Source organism: Oncorhynchus mykiss, chromosome 31, assembly GCF_013265735.2.
Source record: "Oncorhynchus mykiss isolate Arlee chromosome 31, USDA_OmykA_1.1, whole genome shotgun sequence".
Taxonomy (NCBI): domain Eukaryota; kingdom Metazoa; phylum Chordata; class Actinopteri; order Salmoniformes; family Salmonidae; genus Oncorhynchus; species Oncorhynchus mykiss.
Window position 1 is genome coordinate 34,096,200 of NC_050571.1, and position 12,421 is coordinate 34,108,620.

The window sequence follows — 12,421 nt, forward strand, 5'->3', positions numbered from 1 at the left end:
TGTATTTCATTAACCTTTAAATATTGGATGTTCTTATAGGCACTTTAGTATTGCCAGTGTAACAGTATAGCTTCCGTCCCTCTCCTCGCTCCTACCTGGGCTCGAACCATGAACACAACGACAACAGCCACACTCGAAGCAGCGTTACCCATGCAGAGCAAGGGGAATAACTACTCCAAGTCTCAGAGCGAGTGACGTTTGAAACGCTATTAGCGTGCACCCCGCTAACTAGCTAGCCATTTCACATCGGTTACACAAGCCTAATCTTGGGAGGTGATAGGCTTGAAGTCATAAACAGCAGAGCTGCCGGCAAAACGCACAAAAGTGCTGTTTGAATGAAGGCTTACGAGCCTGCTGCTGCCTACCACCGCTCAGTCAGACTGCTCTATCAAATCATAGACTTAGTTATAACATAATAACACACAGAAATACAAGCATTAGGTCATTAATATGGTCGAATCCGGAAACTATCATCTCAAAGAAAAAAAAGGCTTTATTCTTTCAGTGAAATACGGAACCGTTCCATATTTTATCTAATGGGTGGCATCCATCAGTCTAAATATTCCTGTTACATTGCACAACCTTCAATGTTATGTCATAATTACGTAAAATTCTGCCAAATTAGGCGGCCCAAACTGCATATACACTGACTTTACGTGCAATGAACGCAAGAGAAGTGACACAATTTCACCTGGTTAATATTGCCTGCTAACCTGGATTTCTTTTAGCTAAATATGCAGGTCTAAAAATATATACTTCTGTGTATTGATTTTAAGAAAGGCATTGATGTTTATGGTTAGGTACACATTGGAGCAACGATACGCACCACATCGATTATATGCAACGCAGGACACGCTAGATAAACTAGTAATATCATCAACCATGTGTAGTTAACTAGTGATTATGATTGATTGGTTGTTTTTTATAAGATAAGTTTAATGCTAGCTAGCAACTTATCTTGGCTTACTGCATTCGCATAACAGGCCGGCTCCTCGTGGAGTGCAATGTAAGGTGGTTAGAGCGTTGGACTAGTTAACTGTAAGGTTGCAAGATTGAATCCCCCGAGCTGACAAGGTAAAAATCTGTCGTTCTGCCCCTGAACGAGGCAGTTAACCCACCATTCCTAGGCCGTCATTGAAAATATGAATGTGTTCTTAACTGACTTGCCTAGTTAAATAAAGATTAAATAAAGGTGTACAAATAATAATAATAAATAAAGAATAATTAAAAAATCTGCCAAATCGGTGTCCAAAATTACAGATTTCCAATTGTTATGAAGACTTGAAAATCGTCCCTAATTAATCGGCCATTCCAATTAATCGGTCCACCTCTAGTGCACACCGAGGAACTTGTAGCTTTTGACCCTTTCCACTGTGGCCCCGTCGATGTGGATGGGGGACTGCTCTTTCTGCCGTCTCGATCAGCTGCATCATTTGACGTTATTTTCCTGGAACCACTCTGCCAGAGCTCTCACCTCCTCCCTGTAAGTTGTCTAATCATTGTTGGTAATCAGGCCTACCACTGTTGTGTAGCCAGCAAACTTGATTATTGAGTTGGAGACATGCGTGGCTCGCAGTCATAGGCGAACAGGGAGTACAAGAGGGGCTGAGTACACGCCCCTGTTGGGACCCCATGTTGAGGTTCAGCGTGGCGGCGGTGTAGTTGCACACCTTTACCACTTGGTGTCGGCCCATTAGGAAATCCAGGACCCAGTTGCACAGGGAGGGATTCAAATCCAGGGCCCTGAGCTTAGTGATGAGCTTGGAGGGCACTCTGGTGTTGAAGGCTGAGCTGTAGTCGATGAACATAAGTCTTAAATAGGTATTTATCTTGTCCAGGTGAGATAGGGCAGTGTGCAGTATAATGGTGATTGTGTTTCCCGTGGATCTGTTGGGGGCGAAATGTGAATTGTAGTGGGTATAGGGTGTCGGGTAAGGTGGAGGTTATATGGTCCTTAACTGGCCTCTCAAAGCACTTCATGATGACAGAAGTGAGTGCTATGGGACGAGAATCGTTTAGTTCAGTTACATTCGCTTTCTTGGGTACAGGAACATTGGTGGACATCTTAAATAAAGTTGGGACAAAAGAGACTGGAATATGGAGAGATTGAATATGTCCGTAAACACTCCAGCCAGCTGGTCTGTACATGCTCTGAGGATGCGGCTTGGGATGCAATCTGGGCTGGCAGCCTTGCAAGGGTTAACAGGCTTAAATGACTTACTCGCGTCGGCCACAGAGAATGAGACACAGTCCTCGTAAGCGTTAGGGGCCCGCGTCGGCGGCTCAATGTTGGCGTAGGTGTCTACGACGTGGCTGGTTTTCCCTTTATAATCTGTGATTGCCTGGAGTCCCTGCCACATACATCTTGTGTCTGAGCCGTTGCATTGCGACTCCACTTTGTCCCCGTACTGTCGTTTTGCCTCTGATTGCCTTACGGAGGTCATAGCTAGTCTGTTTGTACATGTCCATGTTCCCAGTCACCTTGCCATGGTTAAATGTGGTGGTTTGCGCTTTCAGTTTTGCACAAATTATGCCCTCTATTAGAGGTCGACTGATTAATCGGAATGGCCGATTAATCAGGGCTGATTTCAAGTTTTCATAACAATCGGTAATCTGATTTTTTGGACGCTGATTATGGCCGATTATACTGCAAATCCACAAGGAGACTGTGTGGAAGGCTTACCACCTGTTACACGAGTGCAGGCAACAAGGAGCCATGGTAAGTTGCTAGCTAGCATTAAACTTATCTTATAAAAAACAATCAATCTTAACGTAATCACTAGTTAACTACACATGGTTGACGATATTAATAGTTTAACAAGCTTGTCCTGTGTTGCATATAATCAATGTGGTGCCTGAAATTGTGTCACTTCTGTTGCGTTCAGTGTAAGCAGAGTCAGGGTATATGCAGCAGTTTGGGTCGCCTGGCTTGTTGCGAACTGTGTGAAGACCATTTCTTCCTAACAAAGACCAAAATTAATTTTACCTCAATTTTACATAATTATGACATAACATTGAAGGTTGTGCAACGTAACAGCAATATTTAGACTTAGGGTTGCCACCCGTTCGATAAAATACGGAACGGTTACAGATTTTACCATATTAATGACCTAAGGCTCGTATTTCTGTGTGTTTCTTATATTATAATTAAGTCAATGATTTGATATTTGATAGAGCAGTCTGACTGAGCGGTGGTAGGCAGCAGCAGGCTCGTAAGCATTCATTCAAACCTGTCACGCCCTGACCATAGAGAGCTTTTTATTCTCAATGTTGGTTAGGTCGGGGTGTGACTAGGGTGGGTCATCTAGGCAATTATATTTCTATGTTGGCCTGGTGTGGTTCCCAATCAGCGGCAGCTGTTTATCGTAGTCTGTGATTGGGGATCATTTTTAGGCAGCCATTTCCCCATTGTGCTTTGTGGGATCTTGTCTTGGTATAGTTGCCTGCGAGCACTTCTTTTGAGCTTCACGTTTCGTTTTTACGCTTTATTGCATTTATTATTTTCTTTGAGTTTCACTTCATAATAAAGAGGATGGAACCATACCACGCTGCATCTTATTATAACGATCGTGACAAAATCGCACTTTCCTCCGTTTGCCAGCAGCTTTTCGCAATGCTTGAAGCACAGCGCTGTTTATGACTTCAAGCCTATCAACTCCCAAGATTAGGCTGGCAATACTATAGTGCCTATAAGAACATCCAATAGTCAAACGTATATGAAATACAAATGGTATAGAGAGAAATAGAGAAATAGTCCTATAATAACTACAACCTAAAACATCTTAACTGGGAATATTGAAGACTCATGTTAAAAGGAACTGCCAGCGTTCATATGTTCTCATGTTCTGAACAAGGAACTGAAATGTTAGCTTTCTTACAAGGAACATATTGCACTTTTAATTTCCTCTCCAACACTGTGTTTTTGCGTTATTTAAACCAAATTGAACATGTTTCATTATTTATTTGAGACTAAATAGATTTTATTTATGTATTATATTAAGTTAAAATAAAAGTGTTTATTGTTCATTGAGTATTGTTGTAATTGTCATTATTACAAATATATGTATAAAAAAATTGGCCGATTAATCGGTATCGTTTTTTTTTGGTCCTCCAATAATCGGTATCGGTATCGCCTTTGAAAAATCATAATCGGTCGACCTCTACCCTCTATCCACGGTTTTTGGTTTAGATAAGTTCTATTCATCGCAGTGGGAACAACATCCTCTATGCACGTATTGATTAACCCCATCACCGAGTCACTGTATACATCGATACAATTCTCAGAGGTGACCGGAAACATACCCCAGTCCACGTGATGAAAACAATCTTGAAGCATAGATTCCGATTGGTCAGACCAACGTTGAATCGTCCTTACCACGGGAGCTTCCTGTTTAAGTTTCTGCCTATAAATGGGGAGGAACAGAATGGGAGCTTTTGCTTCATTCATTTGCTGAAGGGAGGGTGGGGGAGGGCCTTGTAGCAATGATCCAGGGTCCATGTTGCACATGTAGAACAGGAGATGTGTTGATAGAATTTCGGTAGCATTTTCCTCATATCTCCTTTATTAAAGTCCCCCAGCTACAATAAATGCGGCCTCAGAATATGCGGTTTCCAGTTTGAACATAGTCCAGTGTACTTCCTTGAGAGTGGACGCAGTGTCGGCTTGGGGGGGGAATACACACGGCAGTGACGACGACCGAAGACAATTCTCTTCGAAGGTGATGCGGTCGGCATTTGAAGGTGAGGTATTCTAGATCGGGAGAACAAAAGGTATTGAGTTCCTGTATTTTAATACAATCACACCATGAGTTGTTAATCATGAAACAAACCCACCCTCTTTTATTTTTCTCTAAGAGTTCTTTCTTCCCATCAGCACGATGGACAGAAAACTCCGCTGGCTGAATGGACGGGGTTCCTGGTACTGGGTCAAGTTCATGATGCTGTTGACCTTAACAAGGGCCCCAGGACCAGTGGAAGCAAAATAGCCCCAAAACATCAAAGATCCACCACCATATTCTAAAGTAAGAATTAAGTATTTTATTGTGTTTCCATCAGGAGTGTGACACTAAAGAGTTGTGGCGAGCAGGATCAACAATCTCTCCATCATTCAAGACTGTTGCTTTGTGAGAAGGTGTTACAGTTCACAGTTAGCCTTTGTTATGTAAATGAAAGCTGAAAAGTACCCAGGGCCTTGCCTTGGCCACAACTTAGAGCATGTCTGCCGGAGTCATGGCCCAGTGAGACACGGGTGCCGGCAGGCATAGATGGAAACAGAAAAGTCTGAGCCTTTGGGTAAAACACTGGGGTAAATTCTCAATTGAAATTGGGCACACACAAACACACACACACATGCAAACACACACACAGACACACAGGCACAAAGAGCCCCTGTTGGCAGCCTGTGGGCAGTGGAGTGTTTGGGTCCAGTGTAGACTGGGCGACAGCCTGGGAGTAGGACACTGAGGCCTGTATCAGCAGAGGCAGCCAGGAGGAGAACACTCTTGTTGTGGCTGATGCATTGGATTCACTTCAAACACACATACACACACACACACACACACGAGTGCACGTGCACACACACACACTGTTTATTCTACCCTTCTAAATGCTCTCTGATGGTCCCAACTGACTCATGAATGAGAGTTGGTGCCAAAAGGGATAGACAGACCAAACAAGTGTTCAAATGTGAAGCAAGCTGCACTAATGTGATGAGATGCCAGAAAGCCTTCTTATGTGTTGTTATGTGTCATGCAGTGGCCAAATCGGAATAATGAGTTATGAAAATGGTGTGACCATTTTGGTTTGTGAAGTGGAGTTGTCTGATTGGGAGAACACAGCTAGAAACATTTACGCAATATGACATGGACTAGCATGAGGAAATCCTCAGAATTGATCACACTTGTCAAACAGTGTAGTGCGTTTAGGCCCTAGCTGATTCCCTGCCCAGTTTAGGTACTGGGTAATGCAATGGACAGTGTCTGCTGTAGATTGAGACAAATTGATCTTGGGTAGTGCGCAGGAACACACACATAGTCAAGGAGCTTGTGAATAAACCCTATCATCATCAGCAGCAGCAGTTGCATCAGACTACCGCAACAGGAGTGAGACAGGAGGAGGAGATAAGGAGTAAACAAGGAAATGTGGATCCTTCAGGTTCTGTTGAGCCATGTTGTTGTCTTTCATTAACTAAGAAGCACAGCTAACAACTTTTCAGCTAACAAAGTTTCAGCCATCACCGTTTGTTTACACTAGACTCTATCACCGATCAGGAACAACTATTATTGTTTTATACAACCTTTCCTCCGGTTAAGGTGCACTTTGGTCAAGCAGTTGGGTTTCCCTTGAATGGCATTGCTAGATAGCTAGAGGCCCTCTTCAGAGACACTGGGCTTAGGCCTATGTGTCTTGAAATGTGTCTTGTAGAGGATGTCCACATTGTCAGCATAGTGTAATTTACACTTAGGAGCTACATGTTCAGTCTATAACAATGCTCTCATAATGTGTCTGGTGCCACTGCCTCTGTACTTCAGCGTGGATTTCGATAACGTTCCCAAATCATTTAGGCTCTATCAGGGATTCATGGCGCGATCCCTCAGCGCATGCTTGTTGTCACCTTTGCATTATCGCAACAAATGTATACCTTTGAGTCTTGATATAAAGTACATTTTGTATTTTTCAACTAAAATATATACTGTCGGAATGGGGGAGGGGGGGCTGGTATAGGTGTGACACTGTGCGTGAGGAGGAAGGGGGACGGTGCAGCAACAGTCTCCGATTTGGAGATTTAGCCAAAAAAAAAACACATTTGAAAAATACAACTTTCACCTCACATCAAAAACTAGGAATTTTAATGACTTCTAGTACAAAACATTGATGTATTTCCTGTCATGGAATTTGTTTTAATCAGCAAAGTACATGCCGGGGGGGGGGGGGGGGGGGGGGGGGTGTACTCGTGTTAATATTGTAATGACTTTGGGCAGCCCTCTTGTCATTGTTTAAAGAAATCACACACAAAGCTATATTCAGACGTAAGACTAAAAGGCAGTTAGTTGTAAACTAACAAATCCTAAAATAGAACCTTAACTAACAGCCGTTACACAACGAGGGTTGGCAGTGGCACTACATAAGCAAGTCACCGCCTATTCGGTTCATGAACACAACCTAAACCTTCTTCATTTGACCCTTTTTAGCCCATCTGAAAGCCCATCTAACACACAGTTGAAATGTATCCTTACAGAATTTAGGACAGTACTTTACAGTACAACACAGACTAAAGTGGTAATAACATGGCAATAACGGGGTAATAAGTTATAAGTGACACACTGAAAATGTACTCCTCTCAGACATCCACAAGAATATAGGACGTAGGGTATAGTGGGTGATTTGGGATTGGGTTACTTGAATTGCTTCACAAAGCCTTCACATTACCACTTTCAAATTGGCAAGTGTTCCTGGATTCAGTCCAGTGCCCATCAGTTAACTAGCATTTAGAGATTTTGCTAAATGCATGAATGATAGGCCATATACCATGGCCTGGGTAGGCATCAACAGGCTAACTAGCCCCCTCTGTCAAACTCAGAAAGCAACAGCCAGTGGATCATTTGTTCCCTAAATCTTGGTTCCCTAAATCTTGGTTCCCTAAATCTTAGTCTGTGTGTGTGTGTGTGTGTGTGTGTGTGTGTGTGTGTGCGTGTGCGTGCGTGTGTGTGTGCAGTGAGTGAAAACCACTGGATTAGCACAATTGGTTGTGTGAACCAGTTTTTCAGGATGTTGGCATACAACAGCAACAGTCGGGGTAGTGAACTGATACAGTTAGGACCTACTTCCCTCTATGGGTGTAATCCACTCAAGAGTGTAGAGAAACTCCTACACATAGTGCAGAATGTTGAGTAGGTCTGGTCTTGTTCTTAAAATGAATAGGATTTGTACATTCACAAGGTCTATAACCAACATCGTGTGTTCCCTTTTTCATGTGTCTGCATAAGCTGACATAATTTCAAAGAAGGGATAAAGTGGGATATGGTTCAAAGAGGTGATATCTAGTGTCTTGTCCATCTGTTGTTTTGCTCTGCTGGTCACTGATCAGCGATTCTCATTAACAACAATCAACACACCTTGACAAAGAAGGTGGTACGGAATGGAACTGAATGGAATTGAACCAAATCCCCCAAAATGTTGGTAGATTCCCCTAATAGTTTGTATTTTGGCATTTCAGCAACACTTATTGATAGCCCTAACACTTGTACTATGACCAAAACAAACTCAACTACATTACAATGTAAATACTACAATGTAACAACAAGGTCGATGTGGTAGTAGGCTAATTACAGCGTTACCACAAGTATAAGAGCAGCTTTACATATGGGCTATTCTATACACAGCTGGGCATACTAGCCATGGCATCATGGATAGAGAGACTGCCACAAAGCTGTAGCCTAATGGCCAGTAGGTGCACCACTGTCAAGGGGCCATCAACATGTGGAATCTTTGTATGGCTACCTTAGTTCTTTGTAAAGTGTGAGTGGGTGTGTTTTTTATTTATTTATTTGACTGTTCATAGCAAAGGCTGTTATGAAGAGAAGAACAGCCTTCTTAATTTGATCTAAGGTAGGTTTCATGACCAACGATATTGAAAATAGCCAACGGCTCTCTGCAATTTTTCCCCCTGATCAATCAATTTAAGACAAACCAGGAATGAAGAAGCTGTTCATGTTTAGATATATTTATTACTTCAAAAGCAAAGTAAGTAATGCTACAATAAAAGTTCAGTAATTTTGTTCCTGTCTGACTTTTTAAACTGTCTTGTGCTATTATGCAAGTCATTAACCATTGAATCCATATAGTCTGAAGTCAGGAAAACCCACCCATGTTTAGCTTCTTAGCCACTTATATTGCTATATTGTGCCATGACCCACAGAGTAATTTACATATTGCTGTCCCTGATTACAAGACATCAATCTACCAAAAGAGAGACTTGTTGGCTCGACCCTTCACCAAAACCCCACAATGTAACAGCTCCATACAGTCAGACGGGGCCGTAATAGCCCCGAAAAAGCAATAACTTTCTTTTGTCTAGATTAAATCATGTGGCGACAACTACACCATCGTGCATTTAACACCGAACTTTCGAAACCCGAAGGCGTTAATGTTGGACCATGGTTTTTCAAGAACATTCCAGGCAATGGGGAAGATTGGTCTCTGCAAACAACACAAATATTATGGGAGACATGTGAGCGTCTACGAGAGCTCCCTTCCTAAAGAACAAAAAGCGTGCTTCGCTGCTATCCAAACCCTCCGGTATAATGCACTCTTCCTTGAAAAGGATCCCGGTGCCTAACTGCAGGGCCCGGCGCCGCCATACACTACAACATTGGCACATACAACAACACGTATGGCATGTCCATACCACCAAGCGGAAAAGACACAGACACAAATGAATAAGAACAATACAAATCGCAGCCATAAATCAATAAAAGACGCATTAATGCATTAATACGCCTGAAATATTTCAAGTCAAACGAACTAACCTGTTTGAGAACAGTACAGTCCGCTGGATATTGGGTTGAACGCGAGTTAAATGCACTATCGGTAAAACAAAGAGGCGAAAATGTACGGGCAATACCGAAACAGGCCGAAACACCATTTGGAGCTTTGCTGAGCATGCGCTGATTAGTCGAGGGGGAGGGGGGGTTGAACGAGAGTCGACGAAAAGGTAACATTATAGGGAGCGCCCCATTCATTTAAAATAATTCACAATTTTGATACATTTCTATACATTTTAGAATTCCGGGAAATGACCCCAAAAAACACACAATGAAATCGAGGGTAATTTGTGGGCAAGACCTGCGGACTATGTTGTCAGAATAAGTTTATTTGCTAATAGCCCACTACTGTATTAGGAGTTATGTATGTCATCTCAGTCAATTTGATGATGATAACACTATACATTGATGTCTGAGATGTAGCACATTAGGATGTCAAAAGTAAAAGGTGGATACTTGTGCTAAAATGTACCCTGATGTAGAATGATGTTGACAAAAATAGCAATATTTATTTAATATTACTGCAAGATAGGGTGTTTATAAATCGCCCTGTTATCACACTTCCAATAAGTTTGAGATGTGTTCAGTGTGGATTGAGTTTCGAAGTAGGACCGGGCTCATTTGGGGAGATTTTAAAAGTCCTCCAACAAGTTTAACATATTAATCCAAATTTGTATTAATTCAGACAATAACTCAGAATAGCGTTATGCCACTCTACCAATAGAGTGCCAGTTGGGTAGTGCTATTTGGTTAAGATAAGCAAATTATTTAACCTGTATTTAACATTCTATGATAAAGAGCTTGTGTTCAAGTTAATAAAAAACATGTTTTCACATCTCCAGAGGTTCAATTAAGAAAAATTACTATAAAAGGTGGCAATTAAAGTAACCGGGTTGATTGTAACAGGGTTGGAGTTTTCATCTTAAATCAGTCATACTCCCATTGTGACGGGGTAATGGAATGTTGTGAGCAACAGGGAGGAGCAAATGAATGCAAGCTTCACAAAAAATAGCAATTATTAAAACATTTGTAGCCTATCTATGGTTGATGTGTTATCAAATCAAATCAAATGTATTTATATAGCCCTTCGTACATCAGCTGATATCTCAAAGTGCTGTACAGAAACCCAGCCTAAAACCCCAAACAGCAAGCAATGCAGGTGTAGAAGCACGGTGGCTAGGAAAAACTCCCTAGAAAGGCCAAAACCTAGGAAGAAACCTAGAGAGGAACCAGGCTATGTGGGGTGGCCAGTCCTCTTCTGGCTGTGCCGGGTGGAGATTATAACAGAACATGGCCAAGATGTTCAAATGTTTATAAATGACCAGCATGGCAGAACAGTTGAAACTGGAGCAGCAGCATGGCCAGGTGGACTGGGGACAGCAAGGAGTCATCATGTCAGGTAGTCCTGAGGCATGGTCCTAGGGCTCAGGTCCTCCGAGAGAGAGAAAAAAAGAGAGAAAGAGAGAATTAGAGAGATCACACTTAAATTCACACAGGACACCGAAAAGGACAGGAGGTTTTTCAAGAACATTCCAGGCAATGGGGAAGATTGGTCTCTGCAAACAACACAAATATTATGGGAGACATGTGAGCGTCTACGAGAGCTCCCTTCCTAAAGAACAAAAAGCGTGCTTCGCTGCTATCCAAACCCTCCGGTATAATGCACTCTTCCTTGAAAAGGATCCCGGTGCCTAACTGCAGGGCCCGGCGCCGCCATACACTACAACATTGGCACATACAACAACACGTATGGCATGTCCATACCACCAAGCGGAAAAGACACAGACACAAATGAATAAGAACAATACAAATCGCAGCCATAAATCAATAAAAGACGCATTAATGCATTAATACGCCTGAAATATTTCAAGTCAAACGAACTAACCTGTTTGAGAACAGTACAGTCCGCTGGATATTGGGTTGAACGCGAGTTAAATGCACTATCGGTAAAACAAAGAGGCGAAAATGTACGGGCAATACCGAAACAGGCCGAAACACCATTTGGAGCTTTGCTGAGCATGCGCTGATTAGTCGAGGGGGAGGGGGGGTTGAACGAGAGTCGACGAAAAGGTAACATTATAGGGAGCGCCCCATTCATTTAAAATAATTCACAATTTTGATACATTTCTATACATTTTAGAATTCTGGGAAATGACCCCAAAAAACACACAATGAAATCGAGGGTAATTTGTGGGCAAGACCTGCGGACTATGTTGTCAGAATAAGTTTATTTGCTAATAGCCCACTACTGTATTAGGAGTTATGTATGTCATCTCAGTCAATTTGATGATGATAACACTATACATTGATGTCTGAGATGTAGCACATTAGGATGTCAAAAGTAAAAGGTGGATACTTGTGCTAAAATGTACCCTGATGTAGAATGATGTTGACAAAAATAGCAATATTTATTTAATATTACTGCAAGATAGGGTGTTTATAAATCGCCCTGTTATCACACTTCCAATAAGTTTGAGATGTGTTCAGTGTGGATTGAGTTTCGAAGTAGGACCGGGCTCATTTGGGGAGATTTTAAAAGTCCTCCAACAAGTTTAACATATTAATCCAAATTTGTATTAATTCAGACAATAACTCAGAATAGCGTTATGCCACTCTACCAATAGAGTGCCAGTTGGGTAGTGCTATTTGGTTAAGATAAGCAAATTATTTAACCTGTATTTAACATTCTATGATAAAGAGCTTGTGTTCAAGTTAATAAAAAACATGTTTTCACATCTCCAGAGGTTCAATTAAGAAAAATTACTATAAAAGGTGGCAATTAAAGTAACCGGGTTGATTGTAACAGGGTTGGAGTTTTCATCTTAAATCAGTCATACTCCCATTGTGACGGGGTAATGGAATGTTGTGAGCAACAGGGA

At 41.9% G+C, this 12,421-nt stretch overlaps 1 protein-coding gene across 2 annotated transcripts in view; it reads right to left on the bottom strand.

Annotated features, from left to right (window-relative positions):
• Window positions 1-10,612, bottom strand: part of LOC110505071 (polycomb group RING finger protein 3) — a 98,620-nt gene extending 88,008 nt beyond the window's left edge. Inside the window, exon 1 of one of the 2 annotated variants that reach the window (XM_036969865.1) lies at window positions 9,528-10,612. The gene's annotated coding sequence lies outside the window, so the exon portion shown is untranslated. The remainder of the gene's footprint in view (window positions 1-9,527) is intronic. The other variant, XM_021584026.2, reaches the window with a different exon arrangement.
• Window positions 10,613-12,421: the final 1,809 nt, after the last annotated feature.